This window comes from Suncus etruscus, chromosome 4 (genome assembly GCF_024139225.1).
Source record: "Suncus etruscus isolate mSunEtr1 chromosome 4, mSunEtr1.pri.cur, whole genome shotgun sequence".
NCBI classification, from domain to species: Eukaryota; Metazoa; Chordata; class Mammalia; order Eulipotyphla; family Soricidae; genus Suncus; species Suncus etruscus.
In genome coordinates, this window is record NC_064851.1 from 129779260 (window position 1) to 129792372 (window position 13113).

At 37.3% G+C, this 13113-nt stretch overlaps 1 protein-coding gene and 1 non-coding gene across 2 annotated transcripts in view; one reads left to right on the forward strand and one right to left on the reverse strand.

The window, feature by feature from the left end:
• Positions 1–13113, reverse strand: part of SGCZ (sarcoglycan zeta) — a 1030117-nt gene that overhangs the window by 705736 nt on the left and 311268 nt on the right. The gene's annotated exons all lie outside the window — the stretch shown is intronic.
• LOC126008341 (U6 spliceosomal RNA) lies at positions 12597–12703 on the forward strand. The gene has a single exon (XR_007495676.1). It is a non-coding gene; the product is annotated as a U6 spliceosomal RNA (small nuclear RNA).

Consider the following 13113-nt stretch of genomic DNA (forward strand, 5'->3'; position numbering starts at 1 on the left):
ATGGAGCTCAGGAGATAGTCCTGGTTGGCTTGAGGGAATATATGGGATGTCAGGGATCAAACCTAGGTCCTTTCTGGTTTGGTTGCATGCAATGCAAATGCTTTACATCTGTGCTATCACACAGGCACCTAAAATTTATTTTTAGTACTTTCTAAAGTCAGAACTTTTACTTCTTATTTATTTTTGGATGGCAGGTATTTTTATTCTCTTTTATTTGTTTTAATTTTTAAAAATAAATTTATTGTGACCAAAGTGAACAACAAATCTTTCACAATAATATTTATGGCTTATAGTAACAATGAATCAGGACCATTCCCACCACAGGGTTGTCCTCCCTCCACCCCTTTTCCCAACATGTGTCCCATATCTCCCTCCTTTGCCCCTGGAGTGCTATTATAATTATCCCCCTCTGTGTATAGCTTGTTGTATATAGGGTATTGTTTCTGCTGTTGTTGACTTTGGGTTTGGTTTTTAAGTCTGATCATTTTTTATTTCCATTCAGTATTAATACACCTGTTTGGTCCTGGTACCATTCATTCTTTTTATTTTTTTTCAAAATAATTTTTCTAAGTTCTTAAAGTTACACTAAAATTACACTACACGAATAACTATGGACATTACATGAGTAATTTAAATTTCTTTATATTGTATGATCCTATTAAAAACTTATACAAGTAAATAAATTAATCTTCTAAAAATTAAAAGAATAAATACAACAATAGACATACACCTATATTTGGAAAGATGGGTTTTAATTAAGCACTTCTATATAATCTTCTCTTTGATTCTTGCATTCTACCTGCTTGGTCATCTCATAAAAATCTCTGTTCCTATTTAACTCGATTGTTGATTACTACAACACACAGATGAACCCATTAAAGATAAAGCTTAAATTATGAGACATAATAAAGACAATTGTCATGTACATTCATAAAAATATCTATCAGTTTTTCCACCACTACTCATTAGAAAGTTGTCCCAACTAATATTTTATTGCTTTATTTTACTGTGAAGATAGTATTACTCCCTGGTTCCTTGCAAAACAACTTTGATTAGAGATTTGCATGGTCCTCTGCAAGCCATGGTGGGTAATTCCTAATCATGAAGCCAGGAGTAGTCATTCAGTAAAACCGATTTTGGCTCAACAATTTGATGGTGTTCCATGCCTCCAATTACTTGAAACATGTAAACATTGAAACAGAAAACTGTGCCAGTCTTCTACTGTCATCTCTTTTTCAGTGTCCCTTGAACTGACTGCAGTTTTGAACCAGGGCCATTAACCCATGTATTAGTAAAGTGAAAGAACATTATTATTTTTTTTTGCAGATGCAGTAAACTTTTATTTTGGCAAAAACATTTGATGATCTCCTAAGGCAAAGCCAATACAGAGCTTGTCTTCATTCTTAGGAAAATGGGTTAGTGACTCTGTCAGCCTCGAAGAAAGTTACTACACTATGCTAATACTTGTCCAATTCAATCTTCTGTTTGTTTGATTGTATATATATATATATATATATATATATATGTATATATAATTTTTATTTTGACCAAAGTGGCATATATATATCTTTCATAGTAATAGTTTAGGTACATAATACCATTGAATCAGGGGAATTCCCATCTTAACTCAGTCCAATCAAAAAATGACTCAGCTCTGTTTAAGTGTATGTTTTTTTTTTATGTTAAACGATGCACAATATGATTACTGAGAGTGGCAAGGAAGCAATCTATCAAATTTTATGATCTATAATTGAGGAGCAGTTCCAATGAGGGTTTTCTCCACTGCACAGCAGAGTTCAAGGTAAAATTAGTTGTTATTGAAGAGATAGTACTACTGGTGGAGCAATTGTCTTGTCAGTGGCTGAACCAGGTTTGAAGCCTTGCAACCCAAGTGGTACCCCAAGTCTACTAGGCATGACTCCTTAACTCAGACTAGGAGTAAACCCTGAGAAGTATTGGGTTTGACTATCCCCTTCCCCCCCAAAAAAAGAACAAAAATATAATAATTGCCATCATATTTTGATTTCACTCTAAATATTAATTATTTTACATCTTTTGCTGTCTCATATCTACTTAGCCAAAATGCTAGATGAGATATTTCATTCTAATTGCTTTCTTTTATTGGAATAGAGTTTCCACTGCTACTTGCCAATATCTACTGCAGCTGAAGAGATATACTGAGAAAAATTACAAAAATGTTCTGGTGGCTGGTATGTGGGGGTAGAGGAGGAGAAATTTTCTTTCATTGTTGGCAGTAAGATTAGCTTTTTGGCTCTATGGAAAACAGTAAGAAGTTTTCTCAAAAAAATTAAGAATTTAACTTCTATTTGACCCAACAATACACTCCTTCATATCTACACCAGAGCCCCAAAATAATATTTGGAAAATTTATTTGTATTTCTAAGTTTATTGCAGCACTATTTATAATAATAAAACCTAAATAGAAATTCAAGCATTTCATTTAGTAGGGAAAATTTAAAAAACAAAATTTTAATAAATTGGTATTCACCATTTTTTTAAATTCAGTGCATAATGTAATCATGGATGATCACATGAAAATCCCATATAAAAATGAAAAGGTAGCATGTATCAACTTTAAAAAGATTTTGTGTTTTGTAAAAATAGCATATGTGTTGTACAACATGGAGAAATGTAGGAAACTCAGTAGTGTGCTAAAAAATATTTGAAAGACGAACAATGTATGAGAAGGCATAGTAATAAAGCTATAAATTTTCACTATTGCCTAATTCAAAGCTGAATGAATGTGTATTTGCATTTTGTGAGGGGACTGAAAAAATAATAAAAGTGGTGGACAAAAATGTTCTGATTGATGTTTCCATTTTCTCCTTGTTTTGTACTTATTTATTCATCACACAAGTATTTATATTAAAATATGCCTGCCGGGCATATTTTGACAAACTCCAGGAGTACAAAGTTTAAAGTCAAATATTCATTTTGCCTAACTTGTGGTTCTGTTGAGAATATGAGTAAATCATAAAATCCTTTAGTGTTACAGAGTATCATATCTCAAACTTTATTTAATATGCATTTAAAACCCTAGTGATAGAATTAAAATAAAATCCCTCCATTTTAAGATTTAGAATTTCTAAATTAAGCAGATTTCCAAGATCCAAGTTTGAGGAGGAAAATCATACAGCTTCCAACCTGCTTTTCATCTTCACAACGTAACTGCCATTGGTACATACCCAAGTTCTCATTTGCCTCATTTTACCTCATTTCTTTGTTATTGGGTAAGCCTATCCACACACCTGCCTTCAATTAAAACTTCAATGAAGAAATCACATAATTCTCTCAGACATGCCACTGAGTTTGTTTGTTCTATCCATATATTTGAGAACCTTGGAATCACTAAAATTTTCTCAAACTCAAGATATGTAAAAACAAACCCACTGACTCTTTAACCACACACAATATATTATCCATTTGAAGCCTGGCTTGATAAAAGTACCAAATCTTTCAGATTGTCCCACTTCTTCCAATCTACTATCTGTCCACCTCATGTAACAAATAGTTTTTTATTTGTTTGTTTTGGGGCACTGTAGTGTTACAGCGCTTAGGATGGGCTTGAATAAATATGGAGCCCTCTGTCCTTAGGTGCTGGCCACATGGCTCCATCCCCCATTAACCAGCAGGTCATCGTCTTCAGGTGGTCGTGGCGGGAATCATACTCACTAAGACTGGCTTCATGAGAGATAACATCTTTATTGGCCCTACCCCACGTGTGTGGCATATATAATAACCAATTATGCTATATATCTACTCAGCCCTGCATTGTACTTGTCTCTCAGCCATCTCTGCCTCTGCTACTTCTCCATGCTTGCAAAGGAACCTAATCCCCTTGGTCAATAAGTTTTAGTTAGTTAGTTAGTGGTGTAAAAATTAGTTAAAGAAGGGGAGAAAAGACAGCTGTGATCAGCAAATAACGCCCATCCTGCAGCAAAAAAGCAGCAAAAAGCTCCTAATCAGCCCAGAAGTAGCAACACATGTGGCTCGGCTCCACTCGGCTCCGCTCGGCTCCGCTCAGCTCAGCTCAGCTCAGCTCTGCTCCAGTAAAGCCATGTGAAAACAGTGGCATGGAAAAGGCAAAAAGACCCTAATCCCCTCGGTCAAAGACCTTATCTAACTTTCCCAAGACCCCTCCCAGGAATGAGCAAGGTCTTACAGCTAAAGATACACATAATATCTGCCCAAGACCCCTCCCAGAAATGGGCAGGTCCTGCAGATAGATACACCTAAATCCAGGTTGGAGCCACATTTCCCCTTCTCTGAAATATAAATGAAGCTTTTGTAGTTCTGACTCTGCCTTTAGCCAAAGGCGAGTAATACTTTCAAAGCAACAATATAATAAAGTGAAAATTAACCTACAAACCCTTTCCAAAAACATTTCTGCAAAATATACCATACACTTGTAACTTAAAATTCTCTTAATGCTTTTTTACCAAGCACTATCTCGGAAATTTTTTTGTTCCTATACTTTTAAACTATTTTGGGGGAGTTTTCTGTTCCTATTAACTTCCCTACACATTAGCACAAAAGCATACATATGGACAATACATTTTAAAAAACAGGCTTAATACATTAAAATACACAGAAAAATATTATATCAATGGACACATTAACTATGGAAAACAATAAAGCACATTTAAATCATTAAGAAAATTACTTAATCAAGACAAAGTTAGATGCAGGCAGTTAGAAATCAGATCTTTTCGTTGGGCTAAGCTGTATTACTTCCCCTTTTATTAAAATTTTTTACACTGGAATTTGCTGGAATTCAAATGCCAGCACCCCTATCTGCCTATCCCCTGTGCTGTGCTGCATTTTCGGCCTGATTTCATCCTTTGTGTGGCTCATCTGCGGATGGCTAGCCTTCCCTGGAGGTGAGTTTACATGCCCAGAAAGGGAGGAGCCAGAGGAGCATGGCTGCTCTGCTTTGCTACGTGACAGTGCACATTATTTAGCCAATGAATACAACCACAACAAGTAGAAAAACCCACAATACAAGTGTGACAATGGGGAAACAATGCAGGCCACACCAGACATAGAGAATAAAGAGAGCAACTCAGATGACCAGAACATGGCCAACCGACAGTCAGTCACTCAGAAAAGGAGTTTAGAGTTGAAATATGGAAGATGTTAAAAGAACTCAAAGAAAGTATAGAAGAGAATACTAATAAAATCCAAGAGAAAATGAAGGTAGAAATGAGAAAACTCCAAACTGAAATTTCAGGTCAAATAACATGTCTGAAAAACTCAGTAGATGAATTGAAGAAAAACATGGATGCTTTCTCATGGGTTAACAGCAGTTGAGGATAGAATTAATACACTGGAAGAAGAGATGAATAACAATTCCATACAGCAGAAGAGACTGGAAAAAAAGCCTTAAAGCAAATGATCAAAAAATGGAAAAATTACTCAAAGAATGGGGGCAGATGAAAATAGAAGTCTATGATAAGCTCAACAGAAACAACTTAAGAATCATTGGAGTCCCAGAGACCCAGGAAGAAAATCTACAGTAAGAATCAACGGTCAAGAACATCATTAAAGAGAAACTACTAGAGCTAAAGAATACATGTAATCTAATCCTGCATGCCTGAAGAGTACCAACTAAAAGAGACCCCAGAAAAAACACCTAAGGACACATTCTAGTCACAATGACGAACCCCATAGATTGAGACAGAATTCTGAATGCAGCAAGATCAAAAAAAGAAATTATATTCAAGGGAACATTCGTGATATTTACTGCAGACTATCACAAGAAACACTCAAGGCCAGAAGGCAGTGGTGGGACATAGTGACAAAACTCAATGAAATAACTGCTTCACCTTGAATACTGCACCCAGCAAAACTCACTTTCAGGTTTGTAGGAACAATACATGGTTTCAAAGAAAAACAGCTCAGAAAATTTACAGACTCAAAATCTTTTTTTTTTTTTTTTGTGGTTTTTGGGTCACACCCGGCAGTGCTCAGGGGTTATTCCTGACTCCAGGCTCAGAAATTGCTCCTGGCAGGCACAGGGGACCATATGGGGCGCCAGGATTCGAACTGATGACCTCCTGCATGAAAGGCAAACGCCTTACCTCCATGCTACCTCTCCGGCCACTCAAAACCATTCTTAAAAGAAAAACTGAAAGGCCTACTTTAAGACAAGACTGACCAACAGACACACCAAACTTCGATATAAAGATGGCACTAAATCCCAGGACAATTTTTTCTCTCAATGTCAATGGACTAAATGCACCAGTTAAGAGACAAAGAGTGGCTAAATGGATCAAAAAACTCAACCCCACCTTCTGCTACTTACAAGAAACGCACCTGAATAGTCAGAAAAGCATAGACTCAAAATAAAAGGCTGAAGGAAAATCATCCAAGAAAACAACACCGATAAAAAAGCTGGAGTGGCCATACTAATATGAGATGATGCAAGCTTTATACTTCGGAAAGTTATAAGGGGCAAAGATGAACATTTTGTATTAATAAAGGGATACATACAGCAGGAAGAAATCACTCTCCAATACATATATGCACAAATGATGGGCCAGCAAAATATTTAATACAATTGTTGACAAATTTGAAAAATAGTATCAATAACAACATAATAATTGTGGGAGACCTCAAGACGGCATTGTCAACATTTGATAGGTCAACCAGACTGAAACCCAACAAAAATGTACTAGACCTGAAAAGAGTAATGGAAGAAAGAGGCCTAGTGGATATATATAGGACACTCCACCTTCAGAAACCTGGATACACATTTTTCTCTAATGTACATGGGACATTTTTCAGGATAGACTACATTCTAGCACATAAAACATACCTCCATAATATCAAGAGGATAGAAATTTTGCAGGTTACCTTCGCTGACCACAAGGCCCTGAAATTATATGTGAAATACAAAGGGACACAGAAGAAAAAATGTAATACCTGGAAGTTAAACAGCCTCATACTGAATAACCAGTGGGTCTGAGATGCAATCAAAGAAGAAATCAGAACCTTCCTGGAAACAAATGAAAATAGAGACACAGACTATCAGAACTTATGGGACACAGCAAAAGCGGTACTGAGTGGAAAATTTATAGCTTTGCAAGCACACATCAATAAGAAGAGGCATACCTGCATAGCTTGATGACGCAACTCATAGAATTGGAAAGTGCTAAACAAAAGGAACCAAATATAGGGAAACAGAAATAACAATGCTGAGAGCATAAATCAATTAAGTGGAAACCCAAAAAACAATCCGAAAGATCAACGAAAGTTGAAGTTGGTTCTTGGAAAAAAATAAACAAGATTGATAGATCACTGGCAAAACTAACAAAGAAAGAGAGAGAAACTTGATAACTCATATTAGGAATGAAAAAGAGAGATCACTACTGATATGGCAGAGATTCAAAGGGTAAACAGAAACTACTTTGAGGAACTCCATGTCACTAAAATTAGAACCTGAAAAAATGGATAAATTCTTGGACTCATAATCTTCCACGGTTGAAGGAAGAGGATGTAGCATAACTAAACAAACACATCACTACTGAGAAAATTAAGCAGTAATCAAATGTCTGCTCCAAAACAAAAGCCCAGGCCCAGATGGATTCACTAATGATTTCTTTCAAACCTTTCAAGAGGTATGACCTCACACCCCAGAGATTGGCACACATCACAAAGAATGAGAACAAAAAGTGTTGGCGGGGATGTAGAGAGAAAGGAACTCTTATCCACTGCTGGTGGGAATGCCGTCTAGTTCAACCTTTGTGGAAAGCAATATGGACATTCCTCCAAAAACTGGAAATTGAGCTCCCATATGATCCAGCTATACCACTCCTAGGAATATACTCTAGGAACACAAAAATACAATACAAAAATCCCTTCCTTACACCTATATTCATTTCAGCACTATTTGCCATAGCAAGACTCTGGAAACAACCAAGATACCCTTCAACAGTCAAATGGCTAAAGAAACTGTGGTACATATACACAATGGAATATTATGCAGCTGTCAGGAGAGATGAAGTCATGAAAGTTTCCTATACATGGATGTACATGGAATCTATTATGCTGAGTGAAATAAGTCAGAGAGAGGGAAAAACGCAGAATGGTCTCACTCATCTATGGGTTTTAAGAAAAATGAAAGACATTCTTGCAATAATAATTTTCAGACACATAAGAGAGAAGGGATGGAAGTTACAGCTCACCTCATGAAGCTCACCCCAAACAGGGATGAGGTTTTTTAGAGAAATAACTACATTTCTAACTATCCTAATAATGAAAATGTATGAAGGAAATAGAAATCCTGTCTAGAGTACAGGTGGTGGTTGGGTGGGGAGGAGGGAGATTTGGGACATTGGTGATGGGAATGTTGCACTGGTGATGGGTGGTTTTCTTTACCTGACTGAAACCCGAACACCACAATCATGTATATAATCAAGGTTTTTAAATAAAAAATATATTTAAAAAATTTTTACACCACAAACTATCTAAAACGTATCCCATCACCAACTATGTGTAAAATATGTTGCTACCCACTTAATTCTTCACCTAAAACCATAAGTCCAGACGCTGGTTTGTTCTACCCTGCTCTCACCACATGGTTTCAAGTTCCAAGGGGTTCCAGCCACTGCAGCTACTCCGAGGTGGGTTGAGCGCTAGCCTGCCACCTTTGTCGCTAGCAAGCTATTCGCCTCTTTTTTGCCTTGCTGCACGGTCTTCTGCAGTACGGGCAGTATCGGATGAATATAGCTGCCTACAGGATGGGTGTTCTTTGCTGATCACAGCTGCCTTTTCTCCCTTTCAGGTCGTTCTGTGCAAGCAGGTACCGCTGCCACAGCCACTGCAGCTTCTTGGCCACAGCTTCTTCGCAGGGTGCTTCTCGATGTCCAGAGTTCAAAGTGATTCAAACTAAAAGTCCAGTCCAAAATTGTCAAAGTGAAAGTCCAAATTCAAGCGGAAGGTCATTCTCAGAAAATCAGTCCACTTTCAATATAGTCTTTTTTTTTTTGGGGGGGGGGGTGGGCCACACCCGGCGTTTCTCAGGGTTACTACTGGCTGTCTGCTCAGAAATAGCTCCTGGCAGGCACAGGGGACCATATGGGACACCAGGATTCGAACCAACCACCTTTGGTCCTGGGTCGGCTGCTTGCAAGGCAAACGCAGCTGTGCTATCTCTCCGGGCCCCTCAAAATAGTCTTTTTTCTCCTCCATTTCCAATCCAGGCTTTCATCAGTCTCTGAGGAGGCTGAAATCTTTGGAATAAGGATTTTTAGCAACAAAGTTCAGTTCTGAGCCATGGATGGGGGTGATCCAAATTTTCACCGCCCCTGTTTCAGTTGCCCTCCTGCCCCTAGAAGAGATGTCAGTCATATTTGAAAATGGTTCCATGTGACCAAACGCTTTAAGCTGACTCCATCTGAAAAGAGCCAAAATCAAACAGAAGAGCAAAAATCTCACCATCATCACTGTTTTCTTGGTTCCAGGATTCAAATCCACGTTCAGGGCACTAGATGTAGTATTGCAGCCCTTATTATGGGCTTGGATGGAGATGGAGGCCTTTGTCCTTAGGCCCCGGCCACGTGGCTCCATCCCCCATTAACCAGCAGGTCATCATCTTCAGGTGGTCATGGCGGGAATAAGACTCACTCAGACAGACTTCATGACAGATAATATCTTTATTGGCCCTGGCCCACATATGCGGCCTATATCATAACCAATTATGCTGTATATCTATTCAGCCCTGCACTGTACTTGTCTCTCAGCAATCTCTGCTTCTGCTATCTCTCCATGTTGGCAAAAGACCCTAATCCCCTTGGTCAAAGGCCTTTATCTAACCTTCCCAAAACCCCTCCCAGAAATGGACAGGTTCTGCAGATAGATACACCTAAATTCAGGGTGGAGTCACAGACCACCACCTGGATCAAGAATTACTCCTGAGTCTGAGATCAGGTATCATTGCCGGTGTGCTCAAGGGACCATATAGGATGTTGGGGACAATGGAGGTCGCTGCATGACAAAACCCCATAATTTAAAGCCAATCACATTTTTGCTACCACTAGTTTAATGAAATATTTAGTCATTTTAATAAGAGTATCTTGTAGCTATTAACTTAGATTTATTACACCTAATCCATTCTCCAAACTTAAAATTCTCTCAAAAGTCTTGCCTGTTTTGTGATAGGAGTAAACTATTTTTCTTTATCTTGTTTTCAAAAGTTTCTTTCTAATAAGCTTCAATTTTTTTTGCTGAGTCGGGAAAAACTTGGTTTTGTAGTCTACCTACCAGTACCCTACCTACCTGCTTAATTTTGGCTATCTTAAGAAATATTTCCTTGATCCAGAGTAATAGCTTAGCAGTATGGCGTTTGTCTTGCACAGTGCTAAGCCAGAACTGATGTGGGTTCAAGTTTGACATCCCACATGTTCCCCTAGCCATTGGTTGGCAACCTGAGGCTCACGAGCCACATGTGGCTCTTTACACTTTTAATTTGGCTCTTCTGTTTGTCGGAGGCTGCTCCAGGAGTCAGGACTCTGCTTCTGGCCTTTGTCAGTGCATGCCCTGTATGGCTCTCAAAATAAATTTCAATCATGGTTTTGGTGAGATTTGGCTCAATTGAAAAAAATAAAGGTTGCTGACGACTGTGGGCCTAGACTGTCAGGAGCGATTTCTGATTGTAGAATCAGTAGAAAACCAAGGACAATGCTGAATGCGACCCCCACAAAAACAACAACAACAAAAAAAACCCACAAAAACTCAAAAACCAAAGGGAGGAGAAAAACAAATTAATATAGGAGTACAAAGGAAACAAATAAAAAGTCTTAGTTTTAGTATTTGTGAAGGTAATCTTGGCATTGAAAAGATATTTTGTGATATCACTTACTCACTTACATATGTAATATTGGTTAAAAATGGAGGTTAATTCCAGAGCATTTGCACAGTGATAGGTTGTTTGCCTTGCAAGTGGCCAACCTGGCACTAATCTAGGCTTGATCCAAGATGCCAGGAACATTTTCTGCTTGCTTTCTGCATACAGAAGCAGGAGTAAATGTGGAGCACAGAAGGGAGTGGCCAACACCCCCCAATAAAAATAAAATAAAAATTGAAGGTTAAAACTTTCAAACTTCATGAACTTCTGAACAAATATTTATAAGGGTATTGATGACTTTTCACTGGGTGTAATTTTTCTCACAATCATTTTATAATACAAATAAAATATGGGATAATTAAAATATTTTACTCATTTAATCATATAGTCTACATCAGCTTTAGGAAAGCATTTAGGTCTTTGTGCTAATGCTACTTTGTGCTAATGCATTTTTTGGCAATTGTATTATAGAGAAAGACGAACAGCTGAGAAACCCAATTAACACAGCACTCTAACATTAAGTAAAGTTAGATGTCTTGCTTTCTTAAATAATATATTGAATAGCATTGTGGTTTAAAATCCAATATTTTTTCTCACAATTTCCAATAGGTATTTTTATTATAATTTGAACATAAATCCAAACATATATATTACATTTCTAGAGCACTGTAGTAATTGTCATATGACATAGTGCTTTTGTTCCCCAGCTGCACATACATAAATTTACCTTCATCATTATATTTTTGTTGTTTGTTTCTTTGTTTTTTGATTTTTGGGCCATACCCTGTGATGCTTAGGGGTTACACCAGATTATGAGCTCAGAAATCGCTTCTAGCTCAGGGAACCATATAGGATGCCTGGGAGTTGAACCAAGGTCCGTCCTTAGATGGTCCTCATGCAAGGCAAATGCCCTACTGCTGTGTTATAGCTCCAGCCCAACTTTCACCATTTCTAAAAGCTTTGTTAAGTTGTAATTCACAGAAATGTACTGTGCGTTTATATACATATACATATATATATATATATATATATATATATATATATATATATATAAAACTTGGTAGCTGTAGAACCTACAACTATTAATCTAGATGAACATATTCATTAAATAAGATTATTTTCTTTTTACCATTTAGTAATCCATTACTCTGCATACTAGGTCACTGACCCTATTTTAGTTTTTAGGCAAATTCTCACATTCTTTATGACAATATTATAAAAACATTATAAAATTTTGGAAGGGGACTGGAAGTGCTGTGAGTTTGTTTCTGGGTCTATATTCAGGGATCAGTCCTGGTGCTCAGGGACCATATGTGGTACCAGGATAGAACTGAGACTGATCAACATGAAAGGCAAGCATTAGCCCCTACATTGTGTCTCTAGCTGCACAAGAATTCTTTTGTTTTGTTTTGCTTTGTTTTATTTGGGCAACACCAGGTGGTACTCAGGGATTACTCCTGGCTCTGTTCTGAGGATTCGTTCCTGGCAGGCTCACAGACCATATGTGATACCAAAGATGGAACCCAGCTCAGTAACATTCAACACCTTACCGGTTGTGCTATTGCTTCAACCCTGCACAAGAATTCTTAATGGATTTGTCCTTCTGACATATTACTAATATACCCAGAACTGATTTGGTATGTATACTTAAAAATTGAAACTATATTGCAAAGAGATTATATTTATTTCTATTTCCTTTAAGTAAGTTTATCTTAAGAGTAAGTGTTGTGTGCTCGCTTCGGCAGCACATATACTAAAATTGGAACGATACAGAGAAGATTAGCATGGCCCCTGCGCAAGGATGACACGCAAATTCGTGAAGCGTTCCATATTAAAAAAAAAAAGAGTAAGTGTTGTGATTAGTGATAGGATAAAATAATTAGTTTTTCTATTTCTCCATTTCTTCTCCATATTATTTCCAACACTTAAATAATATTTATCATTTTAAATATATGTGTCATCAATTACTATATGACTGTATCTCATCTCAATATATATAAAATATACCCGAGGAACACAAAAATACAATACAAAAATCCCTTCCTTACACCTATATTCATTGCAGCACTATTTACAATAGCAAGACTCTGGAAACAACCAAGATGCCCTTCAACAGATAAGTGGCTAAAGAAACTGTGGTACATATACACAATGGAATACTATGCAGCTGTCAGGAGAGATGAAGTCATGAAATTTTCCTACATGAATGTACATGGAATCTATTATGCTGAGTGAAGTAAATCAGA